The following is a 14,956-nucleotide window of genomic DNA, read 5'->3' as shown; positions in this document are numbered from 1 at the left end:
AAATTGGCTAATGGACAATGCGGTCGGTCAGTCGGCCCTTGGGGGCCCGACAGCTCTACTGCAGCAGGTCTCCACGTCAACCATGACCATATATGGAGTTCCGGGTTGACCATTATGTTCGCATATGATGGAGTGTATGAAGTCACTCACTGTAAGTTATAGTAACCTAGGTCAACCCTAGATGATGTGAAATCCACCGTAAAACGTAAAATGCACATAGTGTTGGAGTCAAATACATATAGCTCCTGTCAATGCACTGATGTCACATCAAATACATAATATGGAGATCAACATGCACTGATGTCATAGCGGTGTGTCTAGAGTGGTTTCTGCTTCTCATATTATTGTTATTTTTCTTAATATTTTCTAAGATGGAGATTAAATCAAACATTTCATATAGGGTAATATAGTTGGTTATGCATGCTACTGCCTTTAGTATTGGTTAATTATACACTTCAACACTTTTGACTTACAGTAGCTGTGAAGACGCAATAGTAGGCAACGTTCCTTTCGGAAAGTCTAATTGATGGTTGGCTTGGGGCAAGGAGGCAGAGTTGTGAGTTAAGTTTTACATGTCAGTGATGTGTTCTGTTTCCCGCTGTGAAACCTGCTGTGTTTTCTCACCCACTGCGAGAGTGGAGAATGTCTTGCATTATTTAACACACCCTCCAGACGCAACCTGCGAGCCAATTGGAAAATTATTCATAGCTCTTTCTCTCTAAAAGGGAAACATAATAACAAACCATTGATCTCTGTTGTTTTTGATTTGTTTTTCTGTGTTTTTTAATAACTTTTTTTTTACATCACTTGGACCACACACAGAGAGAAGCTGATACTGCTCATGAATAGACACTGAACACATTCTAGCAGATGGTTGCTCTCAGGGGCGTCACAAGGGGTAGGAAAGTGGGACTGAGTTACTAGGGCCCAAGTTGGAGGGCTTTAGCTATTGAAAAATAGCAGATATGATATACGAGTGCCGCGCTGCGAGCTTGTAGATCTGCTATTTTTGAATAGTCGTGAAAATGTGTGCAAATCTTTGAATATATGTATTTTTTAAGCGAACGTTTGTAACTCAAATTTTGCTTCTGGGGTGTCCCTGGAACTAAATATTTTGAGATGGGGGTCCGTGGCCAAATACATATAATTTTGGGGTCCTTCACATGAAAAGGTTTGAGCACCACTGACATGGAAACATAGGTTTCTTGCACACATTTTCACAATTTTTCAAAAATAGCAGATCTACAAGCTCGCAGCGCGGCACTCGGTGCCGCGCTGTGAGCTTGTATATCTGCTATTTTTCAATAGTTAACATTCATGGGGGGCCCACAGTGAATCCCTGTACCCAGGGCCCAGAATTTGGTGTGACGCCCATGGTTGCTCTGCCAGCAGTGAAGGGAGCTGTAGGCATTTAGCAGACACTCTTATCCAGAACAAGAACAACTTCCAAAGAAATGTACCAGATCTGAGTAAACAACATGAACCAACAGCATATAATAAATGTGTGCTGTAAATATCTTCTGATTAAAACAATGGGTTTTGTTAAAAGGTTGAAGTACTGTATTCTGATTCTGATAATCAAAGAAATATCACTTAAACAGCCCCAATAAGTACTACAATGTTACTACTGTTGAATAGCACACATACTTTATGTGCATTAAACCTAGTATCTGTCTGCAACCATCTGTGGACAAAATAAACTTTGGATTAAATGAGAAGAAAAACAACTCACACAGTCCACAGAATAGAGTTAGATTAGCAGTGTTAATTCACAGAGTATACAAATGGAACCAAATGGAAGGTTTTGCTCAGGTCTCAACATGATCACGTATAGGCCTGCTCATGTGATTTGTTGTGTCAGTGTGGTTCTCAACCTTTTCAGGCTGTGAACCCCCCAAAATGATCATGATCATATTTGAACTGGGAACCCCCCACCCTGACAAGCACTTGGAATTGTAGGAGTTGAGGCATTACATTTTGTTTGGCTCGGTTCTGTGAAGATAGCTGGTCTACAAGCTCACAATGTCTTGTGTTGCGAGGCGTTGTTAGCTTGTAGATCTGCAATTTTCAATCTTTTCCCCTCTTTCTTATATTAATTGAACATTTGGCCAATGTTTTACCAGTCTTTATATATCACTTATACACTTCACTGTCATCTGGGTTGACCCCCGCCCAAAAATAATATGTGAGGATGAGGACCCCCCTGGGGGTCCCGACCCACAGGTTGAGAACCACTATGTTATGATATCTATCCAACAACAGTAATTATAATGCTTTAGAACAGTGGTCACTTTCAGTTTTCCAAGGCTGTTGTGATCATCCAGTGCCAGATGCCAAACAACCATTGCTTTTATGTCTTATTCGGAGCATTACTGTATGTTAATGACATTATGGCTCCACTATTCCCCATAATGTTTACTTCTTCTCGCAAAGGACTCGAAAAGCAACTGTTGGGCAGTGAAAACCTGTCAGATTTCAAGTCACAACCTTTGATTGACTGTTTATGCAAATAATGACTCTATAGGCATTAACAATGACATTTGAATATTCAATGACAATCTGAAAGCTGTTCAGAATTGCATGCATTAATATAGTTTTACCCCCTTTTCTCCCAAATTTAGTCGTTAAGTCATGTCAATTAATTCCTCCCACTGCTGCTTGCCACTGCTGTTGTACCCTACTGGCTCTCAGAGAGAGAGAGAGAGAGAGAGAGAGAGAGAGAGAGAGAGAACCACTAAGTTAATTATTTTACACCAAATATCACCAGGCGGGTTTTAAAGATCGTATAACAGTGGATTGGATGAAGCATTAGCTAATTGGACCCACGTACACATTCACAGAAAACAACACAACAGCAGCAGAAAACCTGCTGTTTTTATGGCTGGTGGCCGTGGTGGGCGTAACTACATGCAGCCTAAATAGTCCGTTGTGAGACAGTGGCGCTTCACCCTTGCACGATCATGAGTATGAAGCTTTTACGCGCGTGTACACATACACAGACTAGACTACTGCCGACCACTGAATAGCCTGTACAATCTGTGCAATCGTGGATGTGGATTTATGATTGTGCCGAAAACAGAGAGTCGTTGGGACACATCTGCACGTGACGTGACACTTCTACAATCAGAACGATTTGAGCGACTGTTGGGATTTTCAGAGGACACGCTTTTATTGTGGTAAGATGCGATTCTTTCATTTGTTATTATCTGGCTTAGTTTGTAACTGACAGCATCATTACCACGTGCTGTTGAAATCAACCAATTTTAGCAGTTTTTTATATATCATTGTCCAGTGGTTCTCAAACTTTTTCTTGTCGAGGACCCCCAAATTGACACTTAGCCAGCCTATTAGCCCGCGGACCCTGGAACAGATATGCCAGGGATGGAACCCCCATAAGAGAACATTTTTACAGCTCTAGCTGTGATTTTCAACCATTTTATTTTCAAGGACCCCCAGTTTGACATGCTATAGGCTACGGACCCCAATTTAATTGAATTTCTATCTCTGAGACCCCCATTTGTATTGTAAAATTAATGTTAATTTAACTCTGAGAGTGTAGCCTACCTCTCTGAGTTAAATAGCATACCCATTTGGTTCCTAAGTAGGCTACTACTTAGTAGACCTAACCATCATTTAAATGGGAACCCCCTGGAACTCCCTCAAGGACCCCTGGGGGTCCCCGGACCCCACTTTGAGAACCAATGTCATAGTCTACTCCATGCTACTATAAAGTGCTTCTGGCGCCTACAGGTTCACAACATTGAAGCATTTGTGCAGGAGTTGCTTTACAATTCGGGAACCCTTTTATGTCTAGGCTACTTTCAGCTTTGCAAATGCATTATGGTCAGAATGCTATTTAGAAACGTGCAGTTTTCTAAACAGATCGCGTGTATTTAGGTTACTTTGGGGTTTGATTGACGTTGGAGAGTGGAACATTTTAAAATATATGACTGACAGGTGAGCGTGAAATGGTGTGCGTGGTGGTAGTGTGTGTGCGTGCGTGTGTGTGTGTGTGTGTGGGGGGGTGCTCTGGGACTCTGGGAGTATGGATAAAGTTCAGCTGAAGGAAAATTGGGAACAAATAAAATAGATAGACTTTCAATAAATGCTTTAAGCTTTCATTCTTGAGTGTATAGAGTGTTTTTTACCAGTAGCCTAATTACATTAGATAAAATGCATGCTAGAAAGTGATAGGCCTACATAATAACTTAAAGAGTTCCATTGTTATTGTTTCTACAATGTAGATCCTGATGGATCCAATTTACTTTAATGAGCTAATTGGATATTATTTTGAGATTTAAGTGTTTAGTCTACTCTAAACCTTTCATGATTCATCTATTTTTACTATTTCTCCCCTCTCCCCAAATTACTTCCCTCAATTAACTTAGTTCTTGAATACATCAGATTCTTCTGATGCACCTGAACACATCATCAGTGATGTAACCTGAGGTCGTCAGATGTTTCGGGTCTTACAACATCAGACATCCTTTCTCAGGCGACTCAGCCGCGGCTGATCAAACCGCGGCTTGTGTTCAGGTGGCATTCACTTGTCCCCATGGTTCTCCTCTCCGAATCCAGAGCCATCTCAAAGCTTTCTCAGCTGCTTCGGTGATGTTCTTGATGGCTCTGCTCCTTGCTGTTCCCGTGATGCCCAGGGCACTTAGGGCTTTGTGGAGTGAGTGCCCCACAAATCCTCTGCTGCCAACTTCGATGGGCATACACCTTGCCTTCCAGGCCTGTGAACGACAGCCGATGACCAGGTGTTCGTATTTGGTCCTCTTCCTTTCATGGGCCTCTCCCAAGCGGTCCTCCCATGGCACTGTCAGCTCCATGATTATGATGTTCCTTGTGCTCTCTGAGATCAGAAGGATATCTGGCCTCAGGGCGGATTAACTTAATTAACTTGTTTCTTAATTATTTCCCCCCATTCAGTAGGCTACATCAGTAGTTCAATATTTGTGCCTTAAACCACTTGGAAAAATACAGTAGCCTATATACTTTGTTAGCTTAATACATCAGATCTGCTAGTTTAGCTGAATGTTAGCCATTGTTAATGATCGTGCCCTTTTGGGCAATGGGGTAAAGCACTTTGAATGGCTTTGTATGAATGAACTGTGACTTTCAGTGAAGTCTGTGTGATAATGAACCATAAATGACATATCTGATTGGACACATGCACTATTTATTTACATCAGTGGTTCTCAAACTTTTTAATTTCAAGGACCCCCAGAACTCTGAGAGTTACAGACCTCTAAGGGCCCATTTGGAATCCCCTCAAGGAACCCTGAGGGGCTTCTTCCACTTTGAAGACCACTGATCTAGATGCCAGTGTGCCAATGTTGTCTGGTCACGTGACCAATGTGTGTCTGGTCATGTGATTCACAGATCCATCTGTCCCCCTCCTTTCATTTGATCTATTTGTGGATCACAGTGTGTGTGTGTGTGTGTGTGTGTGTGTGTGTGTGTGTGTGTGTGTGTGTGTGTGTGTGTGTGTGTGTGTGTGTGTGTGTGTGTGTGTGTGTGTGTGTGTGTGAGTGTTGCCTCGCTTGACAAAACCAGTGGGTCACAGAGTGTTGAAAGACCATCCATGCCAATAGAATCACCACAGGTCAGGAAGCACGCTGCTGTGTGCACTCACATGGAGCAGTGAGTGCACTGTGGTCACCAGACCAGTGCCCATGCTGCACCGTGGTCAATGGTGCACCGTGGTCCATGGTCCAAGAGCGTGGGGCAGCAGTGGATCAGCGGTAGAGAAACCGTCTTTAGAACACAGAGGGTTTCCGGAGGGTTCCAGAAGGGTTCCCAGTTCGATCCCGGGCTCCCCCAGAGTTAGTGTCGAAGAGTCCTTGAGCAAGACTCTGAAGCCCTAGTTGCTCCCGGTGAGCAGGTTGGTGCCTTGCAACAACCATTTACCCGGAATTGGGTTGCGGGGGTAACAGTTCCAACTGAGACTTCCAGATTTCCTTATCCCGAGCAACTTCCTCCACTCCCTCAGGGAGTATACCGAGGCGTTCCCATGCCAGTTTGGAGATATAATCCTTCCACCTGGTCTTTGGTCTGCCACAGGGTCTCCTTGCAGTGGGACGTGCATCGAGGACCTTCCTAGGAAGGCGCTCGGGGGGCATCCGTACTAGATGCCCGAACCACCTAAGCTGACTCCTTTCCAAGTGTAGGAGCAGCGGTTCTACTCAGCGGTTCTACTCCACTCTCTCGGGTGACTGAACTTCTCACCCTATTGTACCATCTACCTATGTTTTTCTTAGATTAGCCTTCTATTTCTTTTCATTTGATGTATTGATGTTGATGTATTGATGTACTGTATTACCTTGCTTATTGTAAATCGCTCTGGATTAAGAGCGTCTGCTAAATGCCTAGATTGTAAATTGTAGTTGGCACTTAGTCCTTCATGTAATAATAGGCAAACATTCTGTAAAAATATAGGTAAACATTCTGCGTAGTCCTTCATGTAATAATAGGCAAACATTCTGTAAAAATATAGGTAAACATTCTGCGTAAGTAGCCAATCTGCAAGCTCAGAAGGTTGTTGTGAGGTGATTTTTCAGGGGAGAGATTATAGGCAACACAATGGAAACAAGTCCCCAGGACTTTTTCGTGTCATCCTTTTAGTCTAAATGTCTTACTGTACTGTGTGCGGTTTACATTTCTGACTAATAAAGTGTTTAATTAATCAAAAAATCAATCAATCAATTTGATGTAGAGGAAGAAAGGGAGGTGAGTAGTAGCAGTACAGACCCCTTGGGGGAAACTGGTGGGTTTAATCATGTCGAATCTCAGCACTACACCTGATTGGTTACGTTTCATTCTTACAAAATAAGTCTGGGATGAATCTTCTTTTGTTTTGTTTTACACTATTAGGACTGCTGGTAATTAGCTAATGAAGAAATGGTATGACAGAGTTATATGGCTGGCCCTCTCCTGCTTAAAATGCTGGTTCTAATAACATAAACGGACCCATCCTTGAAGCTGCTGATTAAATGACCACGCTTCTTGAACAATGCCTATTGACATGCAGTGATTTCCCAAAACACACTGAGGACAGCAGGACACATCATGCTAAATGCTAATGCTGGCCTGCTCTTTCAAAGACTTCCACTCATAATGAGATTAAGTTCAGTCAAACTGAGTTTAAAAGCAGATGGTCACCCTGTCACCCTGCACAGAAGACCCCACCCCCCACCCCCAAAAAAAGACAGAACACTATTGCTGTTAAAGGTTCAAGGTTTCTTCAGATTGTGTTACATCTTGTGTACTGGCACATAAGAGTACACACCTATTTTGTTGTAGGTCCTCAGACATTATAGCAGCAATAATCATAGCCCAATAGTAACGGTAAACATGCAACAACAAGGAAAATAGCACAAAAAACTAAACAAAAATTTGTCAAGAATCAAAGAGTCTGTAAAGAGAGCTTGTAGATCTGCTATTTTTGCAGAATGTTTGCCCCAGAACAGGGACGCCAAGGACGGGGTTCAATACGGTGCTTGTTGAAGGTGCTGTGTGCAGCGTTCATTAGGGGTTTAGAGCTAGAGCTGTTTCACCCATGGCAGTGGCTGTGGATATGTCATCATGTGGTATGATAACTGTGGTTTTACTGCGCTGCAACCAAACGCATTCAGTTATTTTACTACTGAGTTACAGCTGAGACCCAATGATTAAGAGCAGGATCTTGTTACGACAAAGCACCCATAGACACACATACCCCCCCCCCCCCCCCCAACACACACACAAACACACATACAGTACACATTTGTATTACTATACTTATGAGAACATCACAATTTCAGAACGCCAATTTTATCTATCTGCACTTTTTTTTTTTTTTTTTACATTTTAGAGATATTAACCATACACCTCAAGACACCTAAATATACATTATGCATAACTCCAACCCAGCCCCTAAATCTAACCTCTGAATTCCTAATCCTAACCCTTTCTCTTGTGAGGATCAGGAAAATCTACTATAGGCTGCTGGTTGGGGACGTTTGACCCTCACAAGTATAGCACTTCAAGCCCCCACCCCCATCCACCCTCCCTCCATGCATGTTCAGAGTGTATCCTCCAGAAACGGAACCAGATGGCGCTGGCTGTTACCATGAGGCTGCTACAGCAGCGGCTCTCCCTGTGTGGTCCTGCAGGCCTCTAAAACAGTGGTCCAATGGCTCTGTAAAGAGTTGCATAATCTTTATGAACGGTTCTGATGAGAAACCCACCCACCCATAAACGCTGATCCACACAGCAACTGCCAAAATGCACCTGGTTGCTATAGGGTGTTCAGTTTCCCCATTGCAAAGTCAGACATGTCCACAATATTGGTTTCAGTTCCGTTCAGTGGTATTACTATACAACAAGCACTATAGCATACTGCAGTGGTCCTCAAACTTTCAAATTTCAAGGTCTAACTCTGGCAGTGCCAGAGTGATGGGTCAATTTAGAGCCCCTTAAAGGAACCCACAGAGTCCCTGGAATCCACTTTGAGAACCACTGCCATACTGTGTAAGTAATATATAGTCTGGCACAATTGTTCAGTTATTGTTTTTCTCAATCACCTGGTCAATAATAGTAATACACATTTTTGTCCATCCAAGTTGTACACGTACATGATAACACATAGAGCTCTGATAAGGGCGCTTGGGTGGTGCAGTGGTAAAGAGCCTGCCCAGTGCCCACCCGTGGTGCATCCGGCATTGTCAAGCATCTATACGGGCGGGGAGGGTGATATCACTGCACATACTCCTACAGGCTTGGGCGGCACCTGTCAGCATGGAGTGTTGAGTGGGAAGGCTTTACGTCCTCTTGATGGGGACTCTAATAATATGTTTTATAGTACTTATATTACTGCATGGTTATTTAATAAATAAATAAAACAAAAATAACATGGCTGTTGTGATTTAGTGCTAGAGGTTTTCATCCACATAAAAACAACCCAAACTCGACCTGCCAACCTGCAAAAAAGGAAGAAAAAATTAACTAAATGAAGAAATAAATGAGGCAGCTTTTACACACACACACACACACACACACACACACACACACACACACACACACACACACACACAGTAGGCTCAAAATATAGACATTCACAACATGACATATAGAAACAGAGTGGAGTGGTGGGCTGCCACGCAGCAGCACACAGGGAGCAGCTACCAGCTAGTAGTTTGGTTCCTTGCTCAACGGCTCCTCAGTACACAGGAGGTGAATTGGCACCTCTCCAGTCCACACACTCCATGCTGCACTCTGTGCTGGACTTGAACCAAGTCAAGTCCCTACAGACTGAGCTGCTGCCTACCTCCTCCAAACATGACAGTTCTTTCGATTATCCAGAAGTCCTGTTGCATAAATTCTTCTTTAGGAAATGCCTTCTGCAGGAATATGAAACATGAAAACAGCACCGTTACCTATTCAGACAGAAGTGATATTCAATGTACTTTATTAAGTGTAGACGTAGCAGCAACCTGAAAAGCACAAACTAAAGATGAAGCTTACAGTATTCGCGTTGTATTTGCCCTACCACCTATGCCGAATAAAAGTCTTATTGGATTTGCAAATTTTAGTAATCGGAACAAATGGCTGGGGTGGATGATGAAGCTAAACGTTGCGCATCATGCTCACCCTGGGCCTGCTTGACTCTGGTTGGTGCTGGTGGAGCACTGTCTGTGTCCCCATGGAAGCCCCTGAATAATGTTAACAAACCTTTCAACTAAATCTTGCAGATGTGAAATGAATCAATATTGAGCAACCTGCAATACTGCATTGTGTATTTCTCACCTAAAATGCTATCAGAATCATTTCTTTGTTGGACTGTACATGTTAAATAGATATCAGCAGCTACACTGAGGGGGCTTGAGTCTATCTGCAGTGGAAAATGAATTAAAGCGAGTAGAGCAGTGGTTCTGCTTTCCGAATGTTTTCTGGATCAGATCCCACTTGTCGCATTAAGTGGGCGCCCAGTCTGTCTGACTGTGTGTGTTTGTCTGTCTGTCTGTCTGTCTGTCTGTCTGTCTGTCTGTCTGTCTGTCTGTCTGTCTGTCTGTCTGTCTGTCTGTCTGTCTGTCCCAATCCATTTATTCTCTTAGTGGTTTGACCAATCAATCTGAACTTGCACATGGGCATTGACCATTGCAGGGAATGAGGAAGCTGATTTTATACCTTTCACAAATGTAAGCTGTTTATTAGCATTTTATTATGGGTTATGTAGTCACAGTCACAGCCCCATAACCCAGGCCAGAAGGATGGACTAATTGTACTCTCCTCTTTAGTAGTGTGCCGGACCTGGTCTCTGTGTAAAGTCATAAAGGACTTTGATCTAAAAAGGCATAACAAGCAGCAGACCCAGAGAGGCTGGCCTGTTGTTGTTCATGTTCACGAGTGCAGTCAATCAATTAAGTGCAGATGCTTGAATTAGAATTAATTGTGTTGGCAACGACCCACCGTAGCACTCAGCATTCTAGAGTGACATAATGACAAATAATGGGAGACAGGGACATCCATACAGTTATGTGGCTTTTCTCAGGCATGTTTCTCTTTAGTATATTGATATAATCTGATGTGATCAATGGATCTGGTCATGGCCACATATGCAGATCGATGAAGGAGATTTTTAAATCTTGAAGCTCTTCATTATAATTTTGCCATGTTTATAGATGCTGTAGTTGCAGTTGATGTGTACACTTCAACAGGTATGGACTAGTCTTATTGTCAGATGCAAAATTAGAACATACATGTTACCTGAAGAACAGTTCAAATGAGTGTGTCAAGGAATGTTGTATCAATCAGTCCAGTGTAAGACATAAGTTTCCCATAAACTTCATGGTTGAAGTATATTAAACACTAGTTTGGAGGATAAGTTCTCCAAGGAAAGTATAGCTCTGTACATACAAAGATAATGGAGGAACTGCATGTGTTACAGGATCATGTTATTCAAATGGTGAGAACATATCTTAAGGCCAAAGGTGAACTATCATAATAACAATATAAGGTGTAATTCTGCCATAGAGGTGGGATCCTTGCACACCTCCACATATTTGATGTTATGACACAGAGAGAAAAGCAGTGCGAGTGCAACATTAGTCACTTTTTATGCATAGAAAACCCTTGTAGCTTCTCAAACAACATTGGAGGTAATTGAAAGCAGAATAAAGGGGCATGCAAGGTGTGTGGGATGTGGGAAGCATTGGGTCAGTGTGAGTCATGTGTGTTTACCAGGCCTGTCATCCTTAGCTATCTGCTGTCAGCAACCTGTAGCTGTTGGCTGCTCAGATGACCACTGTTCTGCGTTTTATCAAGTAAAAACACTTAGCTGCTATACGTCGTTTTCTGTTTACCACTTGGAGAGGAACATGTTTTCTACACGGCTACATTTTACAGATGGACCCAAAGTGTGTCACAACAACACTGGTCCGCAACGCAGCAGCAGTGCTTTCTTTCATGTGAACAGAAACAGTAGAAGCTTACATACAGTAATTGTCTCCACCAGCCGAAGGCTGAGGGGAGAGTATGTTTTCCCCTCCGTCCGTCCGTCCGTCCGTGCGTCCGTCCGTCCGTCCGTCCGTCCGTGTGTCCGTCCGTGTGTCCTCGCAGTTTGTGTGCAGCTAATCTCAGTCGCCGTTGGCCCGGTCGCTGCCAAAGTGAGCACACACATTCCCTGGATGCCAATCTAGAACCTCTGCCCTAAATTTTTCAAATGGGCTTTTTCTAGCGCCACCTAGTGGCCGATGTTCGCAAGACATATTTCTGTGCACTACTCTTACAGATTTGTTCCAAAAATCCTACAAATCGGTAGGCAGTATCTCGACAGTCATGTGATCGACACAGATCTGTCCGATTTTTCATATTCCATCCTGATTGGCTAAGATTGGCTTCCAAAGTTTGTAGGATTGAGCCGTTTGGAACAAAATGCCTCAAATCCCAAACGCAAAGTGCAATTATCATGAAATCGCGCACACACGTTCCCACTAGGTCAAATAAGAAATGCCACTTAAATGTTTTGAAAGCAGCCTCATGGTGGCGCTATAACAGGCCGATTTGAGGTTTTACCTATAACTCCATCGATCAGTTTCAAACTTTGTAAGCGCATTCCCTAGAGGCCAAGGAAAAACCCTTTCCCTGCATTTTTCACATCAGCCTTTTATAGCGCCACCAGGAGGCCGACTTAAGTAAAACACTATTTTTCCTATTATTCCTTGAGACTTTATCCAAAAATCATGCAAATCGGTACACAGTATCTCTATAGTCATGTGATCAAGTACGATCCGTCTGATATTTCATATTCCATCCTGATTGGCTAATATTGGCTTCCAAAGTTTGCAGGATTGCTCAGTTTTTGAACAAAATGCCTCAAATCATCAACGCAGCTTGCGATTACCGTGAAATTTGCCACACATATTCCCACTAGGTCAAGGAACAAATGTTACCTTTTTCACATTGGCCTGTTATAGCGCCACCAGCAGGTAGACTTTAGCAAAACACATTTTTGGAACACAATGCTTCAAATCATGCATGCAGTGTCCGATTGCCATGAAAGATCTAAGGTGAAGAACATATGCCACCCTTTTTACATTGGCCTATTATACAGTAGCACCACCAGGACGCACAGCCTGGTGGAGACCTGTGCTCGGAACTCTTTAACTGAGTGTAAAACATGGGTGGGTGTAATACATCATCTGCTCTTCCCTTGCCAGCAAATCCGAGTGTTTTCACATACCTTTGAAAAATCATAGAATATTACAGTGATGTTACTAGGTTTTCAATGTAATGGGTCACGGGACCCACAGGTGGTCATTCAAATGGGTCCCAGAATCCTCAATACAATGTTTTCGAGCGCTGTGAGCTTGTAGATCGGCTATTTTCAAAATGTTTGCTTCTGTTCTGTTTAAGACTTTCTACGTGGATTTTATTTGTGTTAACGTAGGGTAAAGTAGGATGCTTTCACCCATGAACAATGGTGGTGTCTGTGGAATTTTAAAATGTTTTTCTTTTACCGCGACCCGGTAAATTATTTTAACATGGACTCCAATGGAGGCGCATCCCCGGGACCCCAGGACCATGACATGAATGAGTCCCTGGGCGACTTGAATGAGTTTTTGATGCGGGATGCGCACGTAATGACATCACTGATAATATTATGCCTCACCACGTTCCATCCGCGGGTCTTCTAGTGTCAGGGAAGAATTAGCCAGCCTCGATGCAGTGCAGATATTTCTCTTTTTTTGGAAACGAATAGAAGGTAAATCATCAGTTTTGTTCAGATCACATGACTTCTGGCTGCACTCTACTTGGTGCTGCTGGGATCATTCACAGACTGCAGAAAAGCGCCGTCTATGCTTCCATGCCCAAATAAGGATTTGACGCTTAAAATGACAAATGGACTCGTCATAGGCGTTAATACATTAGTTTATTTAAATAGTTGCAAAAGTTTGTTGCGACCGAAGGTCGCATATACTCTGAAGAATCGTGTCGCTTGAGTGTCCTTCCTTCCTTCCTTCCTTCCTTCCTTCCTTCCTTCCGTATCCTCGTGACCGTCCTTCCGTATCCTCTGTGATGTCAGTGTGATGTCAGCGAGTTGTGACATCACTTCCTGTACAGGGCAGCTACACGAAATGTGGATAACACTATATATGGAGATAGTCCAGTCCATCATGTCATATGGGACTACCGTCATAGAAAGTAGCCATTGTTAGGCCGGAGTCATTGGCTGTCTAAACATGGAGATGTGGATAACACTATATATGGAGATAGTCTAGTCCAATATGTCATATGGGACTACCGTCATAGACAGTAGCCATTGTTAATCCGGAGTCAATGGCTGACTGTCTGTACAGGAAGTGATGTCACATGACATACTTTTTATGCCCATATATGAGTCCTAACATGGAGATGTGGATAACACTATATATGGAGATAGTCTAGTCCAATATGTCATATGGAACTACCGTCAGACACAGCCATTGACTCCGGCCTAACAATGGCTACTGTCTATGACGGTAGTCCCATTATGACATGATGGACTGGACTATCTCCATATATAGTGTTCTCCACATTTCCATGTTTAGGCCCCATCGCTCACACCCTCGATGGGGTTGGCGATAGGGCCTTTCTGTGTGGAGTTTGCATGTTTCCCCGTGTCTCCTAGGGTTGATACCCTCACAAAAACATGAACAAACTCCCCCCAGAATGATAACAACTAGAATCGTCAGAGAAACACTGTGGTTGGCCAGATAGTCAAGAATTGGCGCGACCTCGCCCTTTAGGGCGAGGTCGCATGTCACCCTGAGGTGTCTTACTAGTTTATCTAAAGGCATGTTTTCACTACAGTTCCGGAATTTTTCCTGCAAAATAATTAGCATAATAATTTTCAACCTGCCGGGAGTTTTGTTTTTTGGGTGTTTTCACATGAGCAAAAATGCAGGCATTGCCATAAAATACATCGTTTTCACTAAAACCATTGTCACGGTATAAGTCCGTGTTGCCAGACTTTGCGAGAGAAATAAGCAACCAGGTGTACGAAAATAAGCCCAAAAAGTGATATTATCTAGGCCACAAGAACACTTTAAAACTAAACGCATCGCCGCATCAGCTACTTGAAAAGTGATCTAGAAGCTTACAACAAATAAAACGCAACCAGAAACGATCAAATTATATATAAGCAACTTTACGGAAATCAAGCCCATAGTCGCTTATAAGTAGCAGGCATGGCAACACGCCATACAGTCTCACTGCTTGTTGAGCAGCCGTAACGGGTGCTTCGAGTCTTCGCTTCTGTCTTTCTTTTTCTCTCTCACCCGGCCTAGTGCTTCTAGTTAACTCTTTAACTGAGTGTAAAACATGGGTGGGTGTAATACATCATCTGCTCTTCCCTTGCCAGCAAATCCGAGTGTTTTCACATACCTTTGAAAAATCATAGAATATTACAGTGATGTTACTAGGTTTTCAATGT

At 43.0% G+C, this 14,956-nt stretch overlaps 1 protein-coding gene across 1 annotated transcript in view; it reads left to right on the top strand.

Annotated features, from left to right (window-relative positions):
• Positions 1-3,051: 3,051 nt before the first annotated feature.
• tspan18b (tetraspanin 18b) overlaps positions 3,052-14,956 on the top strand; it is a 33,915-nt gene continuing 22,010 nt past the window's right edge. Inside the window, exon 1 of the mRNA XM_080729948.1 lies at positions 3,052-3,176. The gene's annotated coding sequence lies outside the window, so the exon portion shown is untranslated. The remainder of the gene's footprint in view (positions 3,177-14,956) is intronic.

The sequence above is a fragment of the Nannobrachium achirus genome (genome assembly GCF_963921795.1).
Source record: "Nannobrachium achirus genome assembly, chromosome: 7".
Taxonomy (NCBI): Eukaryota; Metazoa; Chordata; class Actinopteri; order Myctophiformes; family Myctophidae; genus Nannobrachium; species Nannobrachium achirus.
The sequence above is the reverse complement of the archived record's forward strand: the minus strand, read 5'-3'. Positions and strand labels throughout refer to the sequence as shown.